The sequence below is a fragment of the Amblyomma americanum genome, chromosome 8, assembly GCF_052857255.1.
Source record: "Amblyomma americanum isolate KBUSLIRL-KWMA chromosome 8, ASM5285725v1, whole genome shotgun sequence".
Taxonomy (NCBI): domain Eukaryota; kingdom Metazoa; phylum Arthropoda; class Arachnida; order Ixodida; family Ixodidae; genus Amblyomma; species Amblyomma americanum.
Genome location: NC_135504.1, coordinates 156,486,011 through 156,510,664, shown reverse-complemented (window position 1 = coordinate 156,510,664; position 24,654 = coordinate 156,486,011). Strand labels below are relative to the sequence as shown.

The window sequence follows — 24,654 nt, the reverse complement described above, 5'->3', positions numbered from 1 at the left end:
AAATTTCCGACATCGCAACAGAACGTTAAACACGCCACTGTTATAAAAGGCGAATGAAAGAAGCTCTACTGCAACAAGCTTCACTTTAACTTCAACTGTGCCAGCCAAACTATGCCTTCACGGCATTTTTCAAGGTATGGAAAGCTGGAAGGGAATCTGTAACAAAGAATCAGAGAAAGGAAACGAATACCAGTTCGCTGGAATCGTTAGTTACCGTGACCCGATTTTATTGGCGGTTCTTGTTACTCAGTCATACCTTGATCCCTTGTAATTGTCTTGTTGGTAGTTTCTGCTTGCAATGTATTTAGGCCGTAGTGCTTCTGTGTGCTTTCGTTGGCTGTCGGTAGTTTTGACGTCAGAAGGTTATCATTTATCTTGTTTCGAGATCTCTAACTGCACTGCCCTTTACCGCGCTGCGTGTGCGAAGGTCACGAGGCCATGTCAGGCGTCCTATACGCGCTTTTTGCCTCGCGAACCTAACCAGATAAAATCCCCAAAATTGTAACTTTTTTTTCTGCTGAAATAAAACTTTCAATATCGCAAAACGTGACACTGCAGACACCGATTACACCATAGAAATGAATGCACGAAAGACGTTTCGGCTCAGATAGCGGAGCCTTATTCACGGCGCATTAACCGAATGAATATTATCAGTTCTCAGGGAGTAGATTATTTTTCAAAACCACTCGACTATTTCAATCTATCGCCTCCTTTCATTCTAAGTAGAGCTACTATTTTGGCAGAACAAGAAAATGAATAAACTAGAGGGCACAGAACAACGCTTGAGTTCGATCACGGCCGCGGCGGTCGAATTTCGATGGAGGCGAAATTCTAGAGGCCCGTGTACTGTGCGATGTCAGTGCACGTTAAAGAACCCCACGTGGCCGAAATTCCCGGAGCCCTTCACTACGGCATCTCTCATAGCCTGAGTCGCTTTGGGACGTTAAACACCCATAAACCCAACCAAACCAGAACAATGCTTGATGTTGAACCTCCAGATGTAGATCAAAATTTATCCGCAACCGTTTTTCAACGAATTTGGACGGAGGGTGCGCGTACATGGATTGTCTTGATCCTGGCGCATGTAAATAACAGATTCCTAGATGATCATAATCATCAGCTTGAGTACACCCACTGAAGGGCAAGGCCCCTCCCATGCCTCTCCAATTAACCCTGTTCTTTGCCACCTGCGCACATCGTATAGCTGCAACTTCGTAATCTCATCTGCCCACCTAGCCTTCTGCTGCCCTTGATACGCTTGTCTTCTTTGGAATCCACTCCGTTACACTTAAGGACCGACGGTTATCTTGCCTTCGCAATGCACGCCCTGTCCAAGCCCATTTTTCCTCTTGATTTCAACTAAGATGTAATTAACACGCGTTTGTTCCCTCACCCAATGTTCCCACTTCCAGTCTCTTGACGTTACACCTAACATTTTTGATTTCCATTGCTCGCGACGTTGTCCTTAACTTAAAATGAACCCTTTTCGTTAGCCTCCACGTTTCCGCCCGTAGGTGAGTACCGGAAAGATAGAGCTGTTGTACACTTTTCTCTTGAGGGATATTGGTAATGTTCATATCATGACCTGCGAGCACCTACCATATACGCTCCACCCCATTTTTATCCTTCCGGTTATTTCCCTCTCATGATCCGGATCAGCTGTCACTACCTGCCTTAATTAGACATATTATTTTACCAATTCCAGCATCTCGCTTCCAATTATGAACAGCCGTTTTCTTGCTAGACGGTTGAACAATAATTTGTTTTCTGCATGTTAATTTTTAGACTCATCGTTCTGCTCTGCCTGTCTAAATCATTGTTCATGATTTGCAGTTCATCTCCTGAGTGACTCAGCAAGGCAATGTCTTTAGCGAAGCGCAGATTATTTAGGTATTCTCCATTAAATCTTATCCCCAACTGTTTCTAGCTCAAGCCTCGGAATACCTCCTGTAAATAGCCGGTCTCCTTGCCTGACACCATTCCTTACTGAAATTTGATAGCTGACTTTATGAAGGACTATGCTAGCTGTGCAGTTGCTATATATATTTTACAGTATTTTGATGTATGGCTCCACTACACTACGATTATTCAATGTCTCTATGACTGCTGAGGTTTCCACTGAGTGGAATTCTTTAACGTAGTCAATGAAGGCTATATATAGAGGTTGCTTATATTTTGCGCATTTTTCTATTACCTGATTGATAGTGTGAATATGATCCATTATAGAATATCCTTTACGAAACCCTGACTGATCATTTGGTTGAATAAAGTCTAAGGTTGCCCTGACTCTATTACCTAAGTAAATATCTTGTAGGCAACGGACAGTAAGCTGATCGGTCCGTAATTTTTCAAGTCTTTGGCGTCTCTTTTCTTATGAAGTAAGAAAACGTTTGCGTTCTTTAAAGCTTCTGGTACGGTCAAGGTCATAAGGTATTGCGTATAAAGTGTGGCTAGTTTTTCTAGCACAATTTCCCCTCCGTCCTTCAATACATCTGCTGTTACCTGATCCTTACCAGCTGCTTTCCCCCTGAACTGCTCCTAAGGCTTTCTTCAATTCCTCTTTCGTTACTGGCGGGATGACGCAGTGCTGTGCGCTACTGTCTCTGTCATTAACGCTCTGTTTATATCGGCTACTGTATAGATTTGTGTAGAACTCTTCGGCGACCTTAACTATCTTACCCAAATTGCTAATCACAGTGCCCTGCTTATCCTTTAACGCATACATCTGGTTGTTACCTATACCTAGATTCCTCATCACCGCTTTCAGGCTACCTCCGTTCTCTCGAGCATGCTTGATTCTCTCCATATTGAACTTCCTTATCTCGGCTACCCCTTGCGCTTAATTATGAACTTCGATATCTCTGCTAGTTCTATCGTCAGTAGGGTTAGACGCCCTCATCTTTTGGCGTTCCTTAACCAGATCTCGACTTCTGAGATAGCTTGCCGGTATCCTGTCGAACAGTCCTACCACCCACTGCAATGGTGCAGAGGTAAAGCATATGCCTGGCGTGCAAGAGAACCGGGGTTCGAATCCCGGTGCCGCGGAATTCTACAACGGGTTAAAAAAAAAGAACTCGGATTCGATGGAATCACATAACCAGGCCTGGGGTGCGGCCTGAGCTCGTTGACCAAAACCAACAACACACTTTCTCACCAGAACAGGATTTGGCCACCCTGGTGCAGTGCTTGGCCACAACCTTCCATGATCAAACCAATTAACCCTCGGCCCTCAGTCCCCAACGGCTGCGAAGCAACTGACCACGGCGGCGGCCAGACCTGTGACGCAGCGGAGGGTGCTATGAATTTCTGGCTCCGGACAGGCCGCCATTAGAATCTGAACCTGGCAGCGTTCAACGCTAGAACCTTATCAAGTAAGCCCAGCCTAGCAGTGCTGTTCGAGGAGCTAGCGGGCATTAAATGGGATAGTGCTTAGACAAGTTAGGAGGACAGGTGAGGCGTATACTAAAGGCGTAGTACTAAAGGACGGACACATAACGTGCTATCGCGGATTAGCGGATAGACGAGAACAAGGTGTGGGATTCCTCATTGATCAGGATATAGCTGGCAACGTAGAGGATTTCTACAGTATTAACGAGAAGGTGGCAGCTATCGTAATTTGTCTAAACCGTAGGTACAAGCTGAAGGTGGTGCAGGCCTACACGCCTCCATCTAGCCATTATGACCAGACCGTTGAAAGTTTATATTAAGACGTGGAACCGGCAATTCAGAAAGTAAAATAACAGAACACTGTTCTGATGAGCGACTTCAATGCGCAGCTGGGCAAGAAGCAGGCTGGCAACCAGGCGGTAGGCGACTATAGGATAGGTTCTAGAAATAGCAGGGAAGAGTTATTAGTAGAGTTCGCAGATAGAATTAATCTACGGATCATGAATGCCCTTTGCAAACGATAGAACAGGAAGTGGACCTGGAAGAGCCCCAGTGGTGAAAACAAAAAAAAAACAACTTTATACTATGCGTTCAACCTGGCATCGTTCAGGATGTGGACGTCCTCGGAAAGGTGCACTGTTGCGACCACAGAATGGTAAGGTCTCGAATCAGCTTAGACTTCAAGAGGGAACGGAAGAAGCTAGTGGAGAGAAAGTTCATTAACGAGTTAGCAATATGAGGGAGAATAGAGGAATACAGGATATCGCTCCAGAACCGATATTAAGCCTTAACTTAGGAAGACGATCTTAATGTTCATACAATAAACTATAATTTCCAGATATCACACCTTATTTCTTCCCCAGGTGTCAACACACAGTTGGCACTCTTCAAGCGCTCACACAAAAAACACAAACTCGCAATGCGAAACGCGAATGATTGCTATTAAGATAAATACACCATACTCCCTACTATGGATTCATACGCAGGAAAGAGGTTTGCAATATAGTTTTGTGACAGCATGTTGCTTTCAGGTATAGCTTAGCGTTAAGTCTCGGAAGGGGATAGCAGTTCACAATGGGTAGCGTGATGCTGGAAGTGGTAAGGGAATACGGCTACTTAGGGCAGGTAGGGACCGCTTATCCGGGTCATTAGATAGAAATAACTACAAGAATAAGAAAATGTTGGAGCGAATATAGAGGTTGTCTCAGGTCATGAATGGCAGTTTAATGATATCCATGAAGAGAAAATGATAGAACGGCTGTATCTTACTGGTACTCACCCATGGTACCGAGACGTGGAGGCTAAAGAAAGGGGTTCAGCTTGAGTTAAGACGCTTTCCAACTAGCCCAAGTTTCCGCCTTAATAACTAAGTTAAGAACAACGCTGCGGGCTATGGAAAGAAAAATGATAGGCGTAACGTTAAGATGCCGGGAGCCGGTAGAGTGGGTGGGGGAACAAATGCGAGTTAATGATATCTTAGTCGAAATTCAGAGGAAGGAATGGGCTTGGACAGGACATGTAATGCGAAGGCAAGATAACCACTGGTCCTTAAGGGTAACAGAGTGGATTCCAAGAGAAGGCAAGCGTAGCAGGGTTCGGCAGAAAATTAGTCTGGCGGACGAGATTAAGAAGTTTGCGGGGATACAGTGGCCGCAGCTGGCAAAGGAGAGATTTAACTGGAGAGAAACGGGAGAGGCCTTTGCCCTGCAGTGGGCGTAGTCAGGCTGACGGTCCTGATCATGTCACCATGCTGACTTGAAAGGAAGGATTCATAAGGCGACACATAGAAATAACGCACCTAATCAGCAAGCATATGTTACAGTTGGAGGTTGAAACGTCATGCAGTCACAGCATGCTGTGACAGGAGTCATAGCGTTTGTGTATGTATGCCATCTCCTTGTGGGTGCCTATACTTGCGCTATAAGTTTTACTAAATATTTATGCACGAACTCGCCCAAAAAGAAGCTTTAATGCAGTCACAGGCCTGCTGCAAAGATGGCGGGGCAGCCGTTCGCCCGGAGCTACTCTCTCAAATTTTCAGGGTGTGAGGCTTCTGTGCGCTACCACAAGATGTCTTGTTAGCGAAAAAGCCGTCCTTTCTCCGGATGCAGCAACCGCGACTGGTAGATGGCAAAGTGGAGAGCGGTAAATCCCCCGTTCCTTTTCGTGCGTTAGCCCTTGATGAGTCACTAACGAAAAAAACCGTTCTCTGCGCTGGCGAAGAAGAACCGCTGATTTCGCGGCAGCTGTAGCTGCGTGGAAAGAACGAAGCTCGTGCACGCCAGCTTCAGTGAAGTGGAGGAGGGTAGCACGCCTGTCGATGCCTGGCGGAAGGAGGCAAACCGGCTTGGCGGCAGCCGTAGCCACGTGGAAAGGCAGAAAACGCGTCGCGCCAGCTGCCACCTGCATTGTAAATAACGCCTCAAATCAATTTGTTCACCCAAATTGTTCAGGTAAACTCAGTTTCTTCTGACATTTTGCCTTTAACAAAAGGTATGCCTCATGGCTCAATACTGTGCCCACTATTATTCCTTATATACGTAAATGACATTCTACGAATACCTAACTCAACAGACATGGCAATGTATGCCGATGATACCAATGTATTTTTTACATCCAATGACATTTCCGAACTTGCTTTCAGCGCAAATACTTATCTTATACGTCTGTCAGAATGGCTGAGCACAAAACGCCTAGAACTCAATACAGCAAAAACAACATACATTTCATTCAGGCCTCGTAGCAAAAACATGTATAGTGACATTAACTTATATTTTAATGACGCGGAAATTACCCGCGTTGAGGAACAAAAATTCTTAGGTGTACGGTTTGATGAGCATTCATCGTGGAGTTCACATATAAGCAGGTTATGCAATGATATTTCTAAATGCGTAGATACTATTAAAAGAATAGCCCACCTAATTCCTGTTTGGCTCAAACAACAGTTATGCAATGCCCTTTTTCATTCAAAGCTCTGCTATGGGATCTTGGTATAGGGAACAACAACAACAACGAACTACAACAAGCTAACTTTTTTTACAAAAACGCATTCATATATACAGCAATTACCATGCTCGTTATGCAGATCTTGCAACCGCTCCATTATTCCAGCGTTATTCACTTCTTCGCGCAGACAAAATTTATTGTAAGAAACTTCTGCTTACAGTTCACAAACAGAAATTATTCTCTAAAACACTCAATACAGATACATCTCGGCAACTTCTACGGCGAAACATCGAACACAAGCCGAAAACAAGAACAAATTATAGAAAGCAGACATTTTTATATCAGTCAACTGAAAAATTAACAAGGTTCAGGAACTGTTAGACTTTTGCGCTCCGTTGGGTACTTTCAAAAGATAGTTAACTGCATTGTTACTAGCCGATGTTGTTGCTTTTTCTTGATAAATGTCATTCTGTTCCATTTCTGTTTGTTTGTTTGTTTGTATGTACGTACATCCGTTCACAAAATGAATATATACAGTGCAGTTGTGCTACGTGTGCATTGTGGCTGTGTAGTGCACATTACAAGTGTGATATGTTTGTACTTGTGTAAATTCTGTACTTTTGCCTTTTATATGTATTTCCTACTCTTATCACTGCTGTTGAAACTGTTTACTCTAAGGGGCTGGGACCTTTCGTCAGGTCATTGGTACCTTTAGTCCCAGTCTCCACTCGCTATGACGAGGAAATAAAGTTTATTCATTCATTCATTCATTCATTCATTCATTAACTCATTCATTCATTCATTCATTCATTCAAATCACCTATGCGAAGGGTGCCTGCACGTGCTAGAGCTCCTAATCTCATTTAGTTTAATTAAATAAATCGGGGGTAGATTTTTTAGTAATGACTTTTGTGTACATCCTTCTCTAAAATAATTTCAACGAATGACTTCGACTAGAAACACTACAGCAGTGCTCTGAGCGCAAAAGTTTAAATGCGACCTCGGATATAACAAATTCAACAGGTATATAAGAGTGAGGCTTGCTTGTGCTAAAGCAGAGCATTCTGGCGGGACAGTTCGTTCATGATTGCAGAGTAATAAAACAAGGCAAAATGAATGGGAACGAAGCGCGACACAGCGCTGCTGTGTCGGCCTCCACACCTGTGTCACTTCGTGCACGTTTCAATCGCGTAGTTTTATTACTGTTAATTATTCCAAGAATTAACAAAGCATGACAGTATCATCATCATGATCGTCCTCATGATCAGCATTGTGCTGTCCGGCCTAACGCCGCAGTCGTTAAAGCGCAGGCGCTCAAAACGAATAAAAGGCGTGCGCCGCAACCTGCGCGCGGGCTTATCTCGACCAGCCACGCACCGACGAACATGTGGGAATAAACGTCACTTCGCCCCTGGGAAACTTTTCTGCTCTTTCCTCTCTACACAACAACTGGCGACGAAGATGGGATTTGAAGACGTCGTTCTTCAGTTTGGAAGGCAAGTGTTCCCGAAAATCGCTCGGTGAACGAAATTGTCTTTTCGCAATGTGCGGAGCCTGTGACCGTCGTCATGGCTGGGGCCGAGGCAGCAGTGGCGCACTTCGCTGGGCGACTGGGCCAGCTAGAACACTTCGGCGAGTCCGCCAGCGATTAGGCTTCGTACGAAGAGCGGCTTACGTCGTTCATGATTGTCAACCGAGTACCTGACAGCGACAAGGTACACACCCTCTTGAGCATTATCGGTCCGAAGACCTACGGGTTGTTGAAGTCATTAACTGCTCCAGAACTGCCTTCTACGAAGAGTTTCAAAGACCTCAAGAAAGTTTTGCGCGACCACCTGTCCCCGAAGCCGTCCGTCATTGGAGAACGGGCCGTTTCACCGGAGGTGTCAACGAGAAGCCGAGTCCTTATCTAGTTACGTAGCCGAGGTGCGTAAACTGTCGCAGACGTGCGAGTTTTGAAGCGCCCTTGACGAGTCTCTTCGGGGCCGCTTCGTTTGCAGCTTCCTACGAGAAGATATTTAGCGAGTGCTTTGCACGGAAGATAGCAAGCTTACGATCCAGAAAGCAGTGGAACGGGCTCTTGCAATGGAAGCGGCTATGAAGAGCGCTGCTGAGGCACGCGGCACCGACGCCGCAGTCGGCGATGTGCACAAGGTGCAAGTTGAGGCGTAGAAAACACGCAAAAGCTGTTTTCGCTATGGTTCGCCAAAACACACGAGTGAAGCATGCCCTCACTTGGACGCAACCTGTTTCAGTTGCAACAAAACAGGTCATATCCAGGGAGCCTGCTGAAGCAGCGGTAAGACTTTTTCTAAGAAAAAGCAGATGAAAAAGAATGTGAAGATGCTGACGGTTGCGTCGCGGTAAAACTTCGACACTCAGTCTAAACGGCGTGTCGGCAGCTCGGAGCGACCCTGTCACCGTACAGATGACCATCGACGACGTCTTAGTGAACATGGAGCTAGTCACGGGTACGGCTATTTCCGTCAAGTTAAAGACGCAGTTCCGTCAGCTCTTTCCTTCTGCCGTACTGGAGCCTACTGCAGTTAAACTTCGCACCTACACAGGAGCACTGGTACGAGCCCAGGGGGCCTCTTCGGTCAACGTGCAGCACGGCGACCATTCTGCAGTTCTTCCACTGTACGTCGTAGACCACAAGGAACTACCTCTACTGGGCCGGGAGTAGCTTCACGCCATCCGGCTGGAGTGGGCGAAAATCTGGAACCTACAGCATTACAAGGTCATACATTCCTGCTCGTATCAGCGTAAAGAAGAGGCTTGACGCATTGCTGGCGAAGTACCAACCCCCTTTTCAAAGACGAGCTAGGCACAATAACGGAAGAGCGCGCCGAAATTTATCTTAAAAGCCGAGATTCCTAAAGACCAGGAATGTTCCGTTCGCGTTGCAAAAAGCTTCCGACGCTGAATTGGCTAAAATGGAACAACTGGGAATTACATCGCCGGTTACGACGTCAGAATACTCTACGCCTGCGGTACCCGCAATCAAGCAAGATGGTAGCATAGGAATTTGCGGCGACAACAAGACGACTGTTAACCCGTGCCTTGATGTCGACCGCTACCCATTACCGAACGTGCACAACCTGTTCAGTCTTGTCGGAAGGTAGGCATTTCTTGAAGATTAATTTCAACCGGGCCTATCAGCAAGTGGTCATGCCTGAGTCGTCAAAAATGTACCTCACGTTGAATACGCAGATAGGATTGTTTGCTGTTAATCGACTCGAGTTTGCAATTTCTTCCGCACCTGGGATTTTTCAAAGAATAATTGACACCATGCTGAAGGGCTTACACGAGGTTTGCTGCTACCTAGACGGCATTCAGGTGTCTGGTAAAAATGACGAAGATCATTTCACCAAACTGGAAGCTGTGTTAAAACGACTTCTTCAAAGAGGCGTTCGGGTCAAGAAAGAGAAGTGTTCGTTTTTCCAACAGGAGCTTCGCTGCCTCGGACACAAAATCAGCGCCCAGGGCATCTCGGCAACGATGGAGCAGGCTGACGCACTTCTCAAGGCTCCAGCCCCTAAACACAGGCAGCAGCTGCAGTCGTTCCTGGGAGCAGTCAATTTCTACGGCAAGTTTCTTCGTAACCTAGCAACGGTGGCGCAACCATTTTTCAGGTTGCTACGTGAAAACGCCCCGTGGTGCTGGGATGAGCGTTGCCAGGCAGCGTTCACCAAGATAAAGAGCTTGCTAGCCTCTCCGCCTACTGTGGCGCACTACGACCAGTGCAAACCATTGCAGCTATCATGCGACGCACCGCACAATGGTTTAGTAATATGAGCTCTTGGGCGATTTGGTAACTTGTCTTAGGCATGGTAGCAGCGGGAAAAAAAACGCACACAAGAGAAGAATAGACACCGAGAGACACGCACAGACGCTGCACTCAGTGATTTTATTCCAAGCTATCAAAGTGGAATGTATAGGCTGCGTCGCGCATGCGCGTGAAGAGAGAACGAAAGAAGGCGTGCCGACACAACATCCTGATAATACATCTTATCTTGTAGCAGAAAAAAAGTGCACGTTCCGAACTATACAGCAGAATTGACGTATCGCTATTACAATCACTGCCCCTTTTGTTTATATGGAAGACTGCTTCCAAAAGCTCACGTGCGGTCTGGTCTTTACCTCTGTCTAGGGCCATAGTACTTTCAAAATGAGGCGAGCACTTGCAAGAACTGCAGTGCTGAACTAAGCGCACGTCTTCACTGTTCTGTAAATTTAGTTGGTGCTCCCTGAGTCCCCTTCGTGGGGACATGTGAAGCGCGTTGGCAAAATTCTGCGATCGGAGCTATGTCGGCAAGTGCGCATTTACTAGGACTGGCTGTCAGTTACGTGCTACACCCAGTATCCGCAATGGCTGGCTGAAACCAAGCTACGCTACATCAGACGTCTCACGGGTCAACTAATTGAAATGTGGTCGGCGTATTACTTAAGACACGCTCTCCAAGGCCTGGAGAAGACAAGGAAAAAACCAGCGAGTGGAATCTTGAAAGTACTAGGAGGAGTTGACCTGCCCCAGGACATAAGCGGACTCCTCAACAAGGACCCAAGTACGGACTAGCACCATCAGTACCTATTCAAGACCTGGCTGCACAGAATTGCCGTATAGCAAAGAAAGCACCGACAGAACAGCGTGAGAGATGCCTGCTTGAAGGGGCGGACTGTCTGAAGAAAGCTGCTGTTATATCTAAAAATAAGCAATGTGCAACGTCTTTCCAGAAGTCACGAAAGTGTACCAATACGTTGACGACTTTTTGATCATTTTGGACAAGCAGAGCCCTTTACACTACTGCGCTACTGTTAATAACATTTTAGACGCTTTTAAAAAGCATGGGAAGGGACTGACGTTTACTTGTGAGTTACCGAAGCAAAACGCCCTTCAGTTTTTAGACACACATGTCAAGTTTGGTGAGGAACGTGTGTGTTGGGCATATGCTCCGCGTGTACAAAAACAGCTCCTACCGTATGATTCCGCTCATTCAAAGGTCGTAAAACGTAGCATTGTAAACCTCTGCCTAGAATCAGCACCGGAGAAATCGTGCGAACACGAAATGGCAAGCAGCTTTAATAGTCAATAGGAAAGATTAGTAGCGTCTGGGTAACCTCAGTCGGTCGTGACGGCAGTTGCCGAGACCCTCCTTGGAAAAGTGAAGAAGCACACGAAAAGCCTGAAGACGAGGGAAGCTGTTATGAGCGTGCGATAGGAAGTTGTCCCCTACCTGCATAAAATTTCGCACAACCTCAAAAAGGTTGCGGGCAGGTTTGGGGTGCCTCTTGTTTTTTCCGCTTCGGAAAAACTATGTAAACTATAACCTCGTATATCCGGCAAGGAATCCGCACATAAATATTGCCGAAAAAAGCATGCCAGGCCATGTGTGCGTTGCCAAACAAGAGTGGTTTACGAGATACCGTTGTCTTGCGGGGAAGCCTGTGTGGGCCAAACAGGCAGATACCTGAACGATCGACTCAGGGAGCACCAACTAAATTTACAGAACACTGAAGACGTGCGCTTAGTTCAACACTGCAGTTCTTGCAAGTGTTCGCCTCATTATGAAAGTACTATGGCCCTAGGCGGAGGTACAGACCAGACCGCACGTGAGCTTTTGGAAGCCTTCCATATAAACAAAAGGGGCAGTGATTGTATTAGCGATACGTCAATTCTGCTGCATATTTCGGAACGTGCACTTTTTTTCTGCTACAAAATAAGATGTATGATCAGGATGTTGTGTTGGCACGCCTTCTATCTTTCTCTCTTAACGCGCAAGCGCGACGCAGCCTATATATTCCACTTTGATAGCTTGGAATAAAACCACTTGTGAGTGCAGCGTCTGTGCGTGTCTCTCAGTGTCTATTCTTGTCTTGTGCGTGTTTTTTGCACTGCTACCATGCCTAAGACATTATGCTTTAGGCGCGGTTCTTTCTCATGTTTTAGATGATGGCAGCGTAAAGCCAATCGCCTCCGCATCGCGTACCTTGACCAGTGCCGAAAAAATACAGCCAGCTTGAGAAAAAGGCCCTTGCGATAATATTTGGTGTTAAGATTCTACTTTTGCGGTCGTTCGATCACATTAGTCACCGACCATAAACCCCTTCAGACAATCTTGGGCCCAACAACCGGCATTTCGACTATCGCAGCAGCGGGTTTGCAGCGCTGGACTGTCACATTGTCAGCTCACCGGTGTTCGCTTATCTTCAGAAGATCAAGCGAGAATGCCGAAGCCGATTTCTGTTCGCGCCGGCTGCTATCAGTGGTGAAAGACGAAACCCAAGAAAGAGAGGAAACTTTTTATTCATTGCGGTTGCAATCAATGCCAGTTTCAAGCCAGGGCGTTGATCGAACAACTGCTCGGGACCCTTTGCTTTGTAAAGTGATAGATTTCATAAATGTGGGGTGGCCGGCATCTGTGACTGAAAAAGATTTGAAAGACTTTTTTTGACAGACGCAACGAGCTCACAATTCAACAAGGCTGCATCATGTTCGGGATGCGAGTGATCGTGCCAGCAAAGTTGCGCAACTTGCTGCTGGACGAACTCCACGAAGGGCACCCAGGCATCGTGCGCGGACCTCGAGCGTAGTGTCAAGGCCTGCGTAAGTTGTCAAGAACAACGTTGCGAGCCGTGAAATGCGCCCCTGCATCCTTGGTCTTGGCCGACAGCACCATGGCAGCGCGTACATATAAATTTCGCTGGCCCCTTTTCGCAAGCAATGTTTCTTGTAGTCGTGGATGCGCACTCCAAGTGGCCGGAAGTGTTTCTTATGCGCTCGAATACATCGGATGCTACAGTTGAGAAATTAAGAGAGCTGTTTGCACGGTTTGAGTTCCTAGAAACCATTGCCGCTGATAACGGCCCGCTGCTCACTTCCGAAGAGTTCAATGTTTTTTAAAAGAATTGGGCTGTCGTCACGTGCTTACAGCACCGTATCATCCTAGCTCAAACGGGCTTGCAGAGCGTTTCATTTAGACACTTAAAAACGCTCTTCGTAAGTCTAGCGGAAAGGACACATTGCATCTGAGGCTTCACAAGTTTTTGATTACCTATCCAACTCGACTCATGCGACAATTGAGTCACCAGCAAACTTGTTACTAGGACGACGGCTGCAAAATCGACTCGATGTTGTCAAGCCAGCGGTGGAAGGAAGGGTTGCATACAATCACTTCAAGCAATCCATGGCTCGCCCACGTTGTGATAGTGGCATAGCAGTCGGTGACCAAGTGATGACTCAATTATCGAGGCAGTCCAAACTGGGTCCCTGGTATTGTTGTGGGGCAGTCCGGCCCTTTGTCATTTACCGTTCGTGCTACCACACCCAGAGGCAGTTTCACTTGGCGTCGTCAGAAGGACCAGCTGCTCGCGCGGACCACGGATCCGGACCGCGAGACATCTGGCCAGGAGGGATACGAGTTCCTGGCGTCTCCACCAAGCGTCGACCCAGTGACATCTTCCGCTCCTACCACTAGTGGTCCTGCCGCTTCGCAAGAGATACAGACGGCGGGTGCAAGACGCTACCCGACTAGAGACCGTCGACCACCGGACAGGTATCAAGCTGTTTAGCTTGTTAAATTAGCCACTATAAAAGGGGAGGGATGTGGTGTCCGGCCTATCGCCGCAGTCGTAATGCGCAGGCGCGCAAAATGAATAAAAGGCGTGCACCGCAACCAGCGCGCGGGCTTATCTCGACAAGCCACGCGCCGACGAACATGTGGGAATAAACGTCGCTTCGCCCCTGGAAACTTGTCTGCTCCTTCGCATGAACCACGCAACACTACAAGCACTACTCCAACTGCAGGAGAAGGGCCTCTTCTATATCTGTGCAATTAACCCTGTCCTGTACCAGCCACAGACAAAATATCACCGCAAACTTCTTAATCCCATTCGCTCACGTAACTTTCTGCCGCTCGCTGCTACGCGTTCCTTCGCTTGGAATCCATTCATTTACGTTTATTGACCACCGGTTTACTTTCACTCGCGTAACAAGTCTGCCCAAGCCGAGTTATTTTTAAGCTGGCAGCCTCCTCAGCAACGAAACGCGGCGTTGTCTTCGTTGACCCTAAGAGTGGTTACGAAAATTCAGTGTGACATCACCGTGGTCCCAGAGACCAGAATTGGCTTCAAGGAAACAAAATAAGAAACCGAAAGTGGCGACAGCTAAACCGGAGTGACATGTTGGCTTGTTTAAATCGGTGCTTTATATGTGCGCGCATGTTTTGTGGTCTTTCCTAAATACTTCAGCCATAAGATCTTTGAGACATTAGTAGTACCATGACGTGCAAATGCTTTCGCGTTCACAGCACGTAACTAGTCTGAAGTGCCCTCAATAATTTTCTTGACTTCGAATAGGCTGTCATTAACCGCGTATATTCCCTGACCCCCTCTGCCCTATTGATGTACATCCGGGCGCCTTCTATCCTTTGGCCAAACCCAACGTCAGTTGAAGACCCCGCAACTTAGAATGAGTAAATAGCTGAACACTACCAGAAGACCAGGGAAAATCGCACAATTTTACCCCAACCTCACCCGCCACTGAACACGGTACAAGGGAACGTCCTTCGCAAAGTTTAAACACTCTCATCACCCCATTAATGCTCTACAAGTTGGGATGGCGGGACCCAGCCCACCGTCCAACTGTCTAGACAGCAGGGCAGACAATGAACACATTCTATACTCATGTAACACTGCTATTACCTCTACTTATTTCCCTTAAAGTAACACGGTGGTTTGGGTTAGTTGGTTGCAGTTCATAATGGAGACAAGTTTCGCAGCATGAATAGAACGCACACAGAAGACAAGGAACAAACAAGACAGGATTGTGCTGCACTTCCAACTGATTTTATTTGAAAAAGCTCGACGTTTATATATATTTAGTTATCATGAGGTGGAACCTAATCACAATCATCCAAAAAAGCCATTTCATTCGCCAGCAATGACAGTGAAGGCGTGCTGACGCAATTTCCACCGGCTTTCCTAATAAAAAAGGCTTCGATAATTTCACGCTGAGGCTTGTCCTTGGCGTGACCCAGAAACTGCACCTTCTTAAACATAGGTTTGCATTTGCACAACCGGCAGTGTACGGCAAGATTGCCGCTGATACCACCCTTTACAAGATTGAAGTGTTCTAGCACTCTTTCATTAAAACAACGCCCTGTTTGGCCAATGTACACTTTTTTACACGTAAGAGAAATGCTTCCTGGATTGCTTGGGGGCACTGGGGCTCGGCAGATTATCGCCGGGCCTTGGCTGACCAACCACTCGTCTTCACGGGCCTTAGTGATGGTCTGAAATAAAGTTTTTTCCCTCGTCCTCCTCCTGTTGATGTCTCTTAACATTGCACTTAACATTTTCGTTTCTACAGCCACTATAGTTGAGCGAAAACAGACGCCAACCAATATTTTTAACTTTACCCCCCCAAAACATATTGTTCGGCGTCAGTTTTCTCTCAACTGTCTGAAGAGCCCAACCAGACGGACTTCCGTCGAAGATGTTTTCGTTCAAATCATTACAGCCGGTATATACGACGTTTGTTCCCAGAGCCGTGGCAATTTTAGAAGCTCCTAAGAACTCGACATCAGCTTGGAAAAATATTTCGAAAGAGCATGTGTTGCAGGCGTGGCACATTGCGTGCTTTAGGACCGATAAGTGCAAGTGTCGCAGCAGTTTCAAATGTTAGACAGCTGTCATATATTGATTTAGTTTGCTCTAAAAGATGCAAAGTTTGCGCGTAAAGGAATATGCGGACACGAGCACAACACAAGGTGATCTTAACGCAGCAGTCCGTGGCTGACGTAGCTGCATCTTCACAATGATTTAACATAAGCTATGCGCTTCAATTTTAAATTCCGATGTAATCTAAAGTTAATAAAAAACCAATACACCGAGACATGCCGTCAACAGAGCAAGGACGACGACCGTTTTTCCCCCATATTTGCTCTCCTGGCTACGTTCCTTCTTCACACTGTTTTTTTTTCGCTACACGTAATGTTTTATCACTGAAATATCTACTTGATCATAATGGATGCTTCTAACAAACTGACGCTCTTTTCCAGGACGCTGCCACCCTTCGAGTTGAACAAAGCTTGACCAGGGGCTAGTCGCCACTCTCGAAGCTTTCATGTAGGGTTTTCCGAACGTGAGCAACGTTTGAAGAGTAATTGGGTCCTGTCAGCGACTTCACTTTACCTCATTAGCACAGTAGTCGACCAAATGCTCTACCAATGTTACCAGATTATATGACACATCACTGTCATGTGACACAACAACACAGTCGTTTTCACGTGTACTCATCCTTCACTGACATGCACTTTGTCACTCGCTTAATCACTACACCTTTATTAGTGTGTCTCCAATAACACATACTCGTTAGCATACAGAGTAAGCTCCTACGTTAAGTGAAACACCGCACGACATACGTACAAAACCCCGTTTTAACCAAGCCGTACGAACGTGCTTGCGTGGCCTGTCCCTACATAGTTCATGAACATGACACAACGGCTGACTGTTGACTCTTCCTCTCTTTTAACGTTTACCAAAATAATTTTCCTTTCCATCGCTGACTGCATTGTCCCGTATTAAAGTTAAACCCTTTTCAATAGCCTCCCCGTTTCTTCCCCATAGGTGGGTATTAAGATACAGCTGCTGTATATTTATGATCTTATAAATTTTATTCTGCTGTCCTCACCTAACCAACTTCAAAATATTTGCAAATTGGTACTGATCCTCACGGAGTGCCTTCCAAATGAACGTCCAGAGACAAGCCCTGCTCAAAAGTATTTTCTGGGGCCGTTTCTCTCTTAGAATTCGCGCAGAACGCCACGTGTTGTCTGTCTTTTTTGTGTCCTTGTCTGTTTTGCGCTCTTACGTTCAGCATGGTAAACCAAGTCGCCCAAAGGCGGCCACTACTAAATCATAAGATCTGGAACTGATCGCAGTCTCCACCCGCGAGTCACTTCATGACCGACTCGACTCCGTTCATTGGGAGGCTCTAATGCTCAGCCCCCACCCGAGGACCCACACAAGCTCCTCCAGCGGGCTGAAGACGCCGCCGCTGCCCAAAACGTCAATTTTTTGCCAAAACGTCAATGCGAACGCAAACAGCGCACATCTCTCACTACCGCCACGTAGCTCAAAGCGCGATTGAGGTGTGCACCTACCCAGGGAGCTAGTTATGAGCGTTTCCTTTCGTGACTTTTGCGCACAGATGGAGCTTGACGAAAATGGCGACGAGCAAAACCCAGGGCGAGAGTGTGGCAGTTCCACACGAGGTGTGATCGCCTGCGGTGGAAGCCTGGTGCTCTCGTGCATTGTCCAGCGAAGCAGATCTGTTCGCGCCCCCGCGGGTTCGAAACCTAGTGGCGTCAATATTTATTTTGTTTCTGCCCGTATCTGAGTGGCTTCACACATATTTTGGCTTTTCCAGATGGCTAGTGCAGTAGAGCTTTCGCACTAAAAAGCACTCACTCTACACAACGCGAAATAGAGCCTAGGTTCCGAAACCCTTGTGTCGTAAAATGAGGTAAACACGGCACATGCATGAGCGAACATGGACAAGCGACATTATTTCCACATCAGCATGGCTCATAACGGGTGTTCCACGCCTTCCCACACCACCGTCCCCGCTGGAGTTGGAACAGACGTTTTTTTTTAAATACTTTTAAATGCGTACATACTGTTTCGCTTTCTCGTGTCCCCCTTTCCTTGCTTTCCAAAGCATCACAAGGACATAAGGTCATGGATGTCATAGCCACTAGGCCCCTATAAGAATTGTTGGTGGGTTTAGGGTCCTATGAATCTAAAATTATGTCGGAGCGTACGCGTTCAGATGCGTAGGCCCCGGCGTCTGCGGCGATGACTCAAGTTTCATGGTAATTTTTCATTCAGCTGTCGTCCAAATTCTGCGCGTGTAAGGCTTACCTGTCGCCTGACGCAACAACTACGCACCTTCTAAAACCGTCATATGGTAGTACTACTGACGTGCAAAAGCATTTCATCGTCGGCACCAGCCAGGTTACTTGAAATGGAGTACAAATGTTTTTCCTGTTCACCTCCAATTAGCCTATGCATCTGTCAGTCGAAGGCAACCAGTCAAACAATGTGAACTGGCAGCTGGAATGAAGTAGAAATATGCGGATGTGACCCGTGAAATGACCCGCTGCCTTCTCGGCCTTTGTACACAACGCACTACTGCGGAGGCTGACGTGCATGCGAGAGTCGCTTCAGCTTCAACATAATCAGGACACATAATTTGGTCCAACATGGAAGACTGGTCACCACCATACAGCGCTAGAGTTGCAGTCTACCGGCACGCAAAAGAGCTTCTGCGTCATGCTCCACAGGTCTTGCAGAACTGCGTTCTCCGGCGCAAAGTAGAAAAGTCGTAATAAAGATACACAGGAAATTGCCAGGCGGCAATTCTTGTTAAAGAAGCTCATTTTAACAGAAAGAAACGAATGAAACTCACCTGCGAATGTATATTGCTAGAATCTATTCCACCGATGCTGGGTGAGGAGCGGTGCAATATCCACGTAATCGAGTTACAACTCGTTTGTAACCAACGTCAGTTCATACAGTGTTTTTACTGGGCTCTACAGCCCAAACGACCTTTCAATGCAGCTGGCACGAAAGCCACTGAGAGTTTCACAATAACCCAGTTCATACCTTAAACACTGCCGTGTAAGTATGTGCTTTGTTTTTCCGTTTATCCTTCAGGCTGCGATGCCAAGACGAACGCCTACCGAGAGAATAGCAACATTTCGCTATACTTACCTTTATCGGGAGCAATGAGGAGCGCTGAAGAACGCCTCTGGCGAAGGTGACCACGTTTGAACTTCAGCAGGTAGCAGATAAGACCAGAGCAGTTTTGAATAAATTACCATGTCAACACAAACACAGCAGCCGCGGCCGCGTTAGCATTCGCGTGGCGCAGATGGAGAGTTCGCGTGAAGCACCTCTGCCCCTCCCGAGGCGACGAGAAGCGGGACCTTTGTTGGAGTGCAGATGACTTGGGGCGCGACGCTCGCAGAAGGAAATGCCGAAGGTGGTCCCGGTCGTTTACATTTGAATGAACCCGGTAGGGAAACTTTCGCGACGGCGTTTCCAATGCAAAGCGGAACTGCTTTTCGGTTGCCACCCAGGGGGAAACGCCGGTCATGAAAAGAGCGATGGCTGACAGACCGTTCCGGAAGATCCTATTGAAGAATGGGTATCCGCAGCGAAAGACGTCGGAAACGGCGCGGCACCATCAGCGGCGCCGACTGCCGCTCGGCGAACAGGTGCTCCGCGCGTCTCGGGCGCTCCCACACCGCCGACGAGAGCAGCGCCGCTGAAAACGGCGCGTCGAGAAAGCTGACACACGAGCGAGGCCGACCGCCGTACCACCCGACGTCACGTTCCGACGCCGACTGAAGAAACCAGCCAGACGCGACTTCCTCCTTGCCCTCCCGCTTCCCTTTTCTCCCGCTTTTCTCTCCCTTTAGCTCTCCTCCACCTTTTCTCTCCTCTCGACTTCCCCACTCCCGTGGCGACGCGTAGCCGGCACCTCCCCCTTTCACGCACTCGCCTCCGCCGCACAGCAAACCTTGGGAGGGCGGCGGAAAAGCAGTTTGGAATGCGCCCACCATAAGCGCAAAAGAAGAGCATTAAGCACAAATTTGACAACGCTTGTAGCGCCGCGCAGCGGAGGTGAAGCAAACTAGACAAGCACGACACGGGGGCAGGAGTTGTTGCCTGAGCGGCGCTCGCCTTTCATGGCTGTGGAGGGCGCTGGCCCAGATTCGTTGCGCAGTGGCTTTTGTGGTGATCTGGAGTCGAAAGCCTAAGCGGAAACAAGCTTCACGGGTTACGTGTGGGCGTGTTTCATGACCTGCTTTTTACCCGACGCTGGAAAAATTTGATATTACTCGTCTTTTGCCTAGTACATAACGCAACACGTTCGCCGGTCTCCCGCGTGTCAGCGATGCCGGAGGATAAAACGAACTGGAAACTTTCCGAGGTGGGCATTATCCATCCTGCATCATGTACCGCCAGAGTGCCAGAATGAAACGTAACAAAGATGCTACGACTGAAACAAGGAGAAAAAAGCGCTAAATATTGTCCGCTGTAGAAAAACACAGGAAGGCTGAGCACATGCCATGAGCAACCGACATACCTTCTAAGAAATGAATCTGCATCTCTTGCAGTTAGTCTCCATCAACTCTTTGTTTTATATTATGCGTGCTTCAGTTGTTTTGTTCGCGTATGATTTAAAGCTGAGAGTAAAGAAGTACGACCAAGGCTCCTCGGTGAGGCACGCACTGCTGCCGCGCTCATACGTTGGCGTTCTGCTAATAGGAGAGAGGAAGCGGGAATACTGGTCGTCACTTTCACCGACTAGCCGGAACGGTGTGGCTCAGGAGCAACGCGGGCACGGCAAAGGTCCTCACAAACACCCATACAAAGACGGGGTTCAGCAATGTGGCACAGCAGATTCTTAGGGTCAGATTCTCGAGGAAGGTTACAAACTGCCCAAAACGACTAGGAGAGGAGGTAAAGAAACGGGCTCACTTGCGCTCGTGGTGTCGTATTCGTTTCTTTAATTCTGCTCCTTGTCCTCTTGCGCTGTTTCTAACCATCCTCGAAAATTAACCTACCAGCCGCAAGAACGTACTACTCAGGGCAGATGTTGCACTAGGTTTCGTTATCTCTAGAAATTTATAGACGGGAAGGTTAGAAAAAAAATGGGCCTTTTTTGAGATTTAATGTCGGTGTTAAGCAAGGAAATAGGGCATAAGAACCAATGCTTTGAATATTGATTTCGTAAGAAAGTCGGCGTGCAGTGTTTACAGATATTGTTTATGCCTAGAAATTAAACTGTAAGTTCAATATATGCGGCAACAACATGCGATGGCTGCTGTGAAAATTTCATTCTTGGAGCATGAGAAAGCATTCCTTTGTCAGAACGTTTTGCTCGAAACGTTATCTACGCATTGATATTAATATTTTTCACAATTTGTACCGCTCAAGAAAAGTGCAAAAAATAGCAGTGAGAAACTTTCGGGTAGCTTGTCAAATATCCTGCACCTGTGCCTCTTCAAACTTACCGCGGTGCTCTTTCCAAACCATAGCGAACTTAGCGGCCAATTAAGGGTAATCATCCGGTGCATGGCACAAAAACACCACCACAGCACTAGTATCACGACATAACATGAATTAAAGTGTGCGCGAGACACAAACCGGTAGACAAGGAAACGCGGTCCGAACGTTTCAACTGCTACAAAATGTACGGTGCTTCGACTTTACTAAAATCGGCCATCGCTGATATGGTGGTCTGCCCTTCAGAGTCAACGCATGTTCTGTAATTTGAACTCTCGTTAATAAATTTTTTTTTGTTGCATCGTGAAGTATCGAGCAACCAAATTGGGTGTATTTTACGAAAAAATTCGGAATGCTTCTGTCAAGAGGCATCAGCGAACACTTTAAAAATTCGTAAGAATCGGCAGTTGTGAATAGAAACAAAATATTTTCAGCAACAAACATCCAGCGGTGACGAATGGAAGCTGGCGTAAAAATCGTTCCAATTGCTTCGACGAATAACAAAAAATTCACGGAACATCTGATTAGCTCAGCCTCGTAGTGAGGACAAGTAAGGAGGTCCGAGGTACGGACGAGACGATACCATATCAGCTTTCAAAACGAAGAGTCTTTCTCTGAAGCTCTGCAGCATGATAAAATCTGGCAGTTTTTTGCTCTCAAACCGAAACCACGCATCAGGCACGGAGGGTGCTTCACGGAAACGCAGCCTCTGCCCATGGAGGGAAGCAGTGACTATGGCGTGAAATTCGAAGTGTCTGCTTTCTTGCAATATCGTATTGCCTTTCTTTTGCTTCGTCTCTGTCATAAATAAAAAGAGAGCAGTTGCTGTTGACTCTTATGTTCCCTGTAGTAAGAGGCGAAGCAAAAGAATATGGATGACATAGTACCACAGAGGAGGCGATTCGGGTTTGGCCGCTTTTGTGAATGCAACACGTCCTGAGCATGCGTTGTACTTGTACCGAGCTTCTTGCGCTTGCCAGGTGCACCATAAACTACAGTAAATTATCAGGAATATACTACGTTAGCTAAAATTCCACTGAAAGAAGCCGGGGAACAGGCGACCAACGCCCGTGTGGCGACATACGCTGACGTCCTGCAACGACAGGACCACCAACCCGCAAACGACCGGGAGGCAATTATAGTAACGTCTGAGAAGCTTAACCACCCTATCGAAAAATCTCGTATATATGTGTCATATAAGTCTAGCCCATACGAGATTATGGAATATGTGTCATACGTGCCCACATATGCGACACGTGCCCATATGTCACCAGTGTCATATGTGTGTCGTATGTAAATCTGTTGGGACAGAGAAACGCTTGTCTCGAATTGAAAACATGGGAATGATAAAATAACTGACATACATTTAAGGAAATTAAATATGGTAAAAAAATTCCGCATGAAAAAAACCATCACGTCCAACAGAATTCGAACCGCCATCCTGTGTATCCGCAGAGCAGAACACTGCACACTACTCCACGACTTTGTTATTCTCTATTGAACACTACTCTACGACTCAAAAGAGTTACTCTGCAAGGTATTGGTGAGCGCTATCAAAATACGGAAAGGGACGAGCACACAGGACGAAGCGCTTTCTAACATCTGGCGACAGAGGGGCTGTGGGAACACGGCTTGATCCCGTCTACTGTATCGTTACAGGCACGTGTACTATCGAAGGAATCTACTCTCAGCGATAGCCCAGCGTCAAGGGATCACCAGAACGCCTTCATACCGATAGGCTGCCGACGCATGCTTTGTTTTGGATGCAAGTCGCCTATCGCCACCGCAAGAGGACCCAGCGCAGTTTTCACTAATGCTGCTCTTCCTTCGCTGGATATAAACCCCCGCGCAAGGCCGAAGTCGACCTTTTGGCGGCAGTAGGGGCCGTGGGAACACTGCTTGATCCCGTCTACTGTATCGTTACAGGTTGGCGATACATTTTTTCTCGTTGACCCGCTGTAAATTCCACGCTGCTACTGTTGCCTTTGCTGCTGCCAAGTGCCATACCATGTCTCCCCCTGCTGAGTGTAGTGAATGGGAACAGGTCATAACTGATCCCAATGACAGTGTCTCTTGTAGTATGTGTGAATGTGAGTACCATAAAGGTAAATGTGCTGGCGTATCCGAATCAACTCTGAAATCGAAAGGTGAATCATATAGAAAAAATTGGAAGTGTTCAAAGTGTAAAGGGGTGAAATCTCGTTCCCAACAACTTGATAAGCCTGAAAATGAGCCTAACCTTCAAAATGTCTGGGCGATGCTTGTAGCAATGAATGAAAAGCTCAATGTTTTGATGTCACTCAAGGAAAAAGTTGATGGAATTGAGCTTTCTGTTCAATTCATGTTGGATAAAATGACAGAGTTGCTGAACCGAACCGAGAAAAATGAACTTGACATTAAGGAACTCAAGGCCAAAGTAGAAGAACTTGAATCCGCTGAGAGTAAAGCTGAGTCGTTCGTGCATGAACTTGACAACCTTGAGTGGCGCAGCCGCGGAGCAAATCTGGAGATTCACGGAGTACCACTGGAAGATAACGAAAATCTATTGGATAAGCTGAATGCTATTGCTGACAAAAGTAGCCTACCACTGCTTACTGATGCTGACGTGACAGCAATCCACCGCTTTCCAGCAAGCGGAGATAAAATTCCTGGCATTATCTGTCGCTTCACGAAGCACACCGTCGGAGATCAGTGGCGGTCAACCAGACGGAATATTTCTGATACCAACAGTGAAGTACACGTGCTCGAAAATCTAACTAAGCGTAGCCGCTCGCTACTTGCAGTAGTGAAAGAATGGGCAAAAACTAAGGGCTACAAGTACGTATGGCACTCTAATGGCAAAATCCCTACTCGGAAAATCGACGGAGCGCCAGCGATTGTTGTGTCTCAAGTCGGCAAGCTTGACGAGCTGTCTTAGGTTTGCAAACGGCAGCTTTGCTTCTCTTGTTTCTCGTGCCTCCTAATGGCTAACGTTACCAATGCATCGTTCATAAGTCCAAGCCAGTTTGTAAGCTATCAATGTGCAGAGTTCCGAAAGGCGTTGAAGTGTATACATCTTAATGTAGCCGCCGCGGTGGCTGAGTGGTTACGGCGCTCGGCTGCCGGCCCGAAAGACGCGGGTTCGATCCCGGCCGCGGCGGTCGAATTTCGATGGAGGCGAAATTCTAGAGGCCCGTGTACTGTGCGATGTCAGTGCACGTTAAAGAACCCCAGGTGGTCGAAATTTCCGGAGCCCTTCAC

General features: G+C 47.1%; 1 protein-coding gene across 1 annotated transcript in view; it reads right to left on the bottom strand.

Moving 5' to 3' along the window:
* LOC144102121 (uncharacterized) overlaps positions 1-19,747 on the bottom strand; it is a 288,555-nt gene extending 268,808 nt beyond the window's left edge. The window contains exon 1 of the mRNA XM_077635414.1: positions 19,111-19,747. The gene's annotated coding sequence lies outside the window, so the exon portion shown is untranslated. The remainder of the gene's footprint in view (positions 1-19,110) is intronic.
* Positions 19,748-24,654: the final 4,907 nt, after the last annotated feature.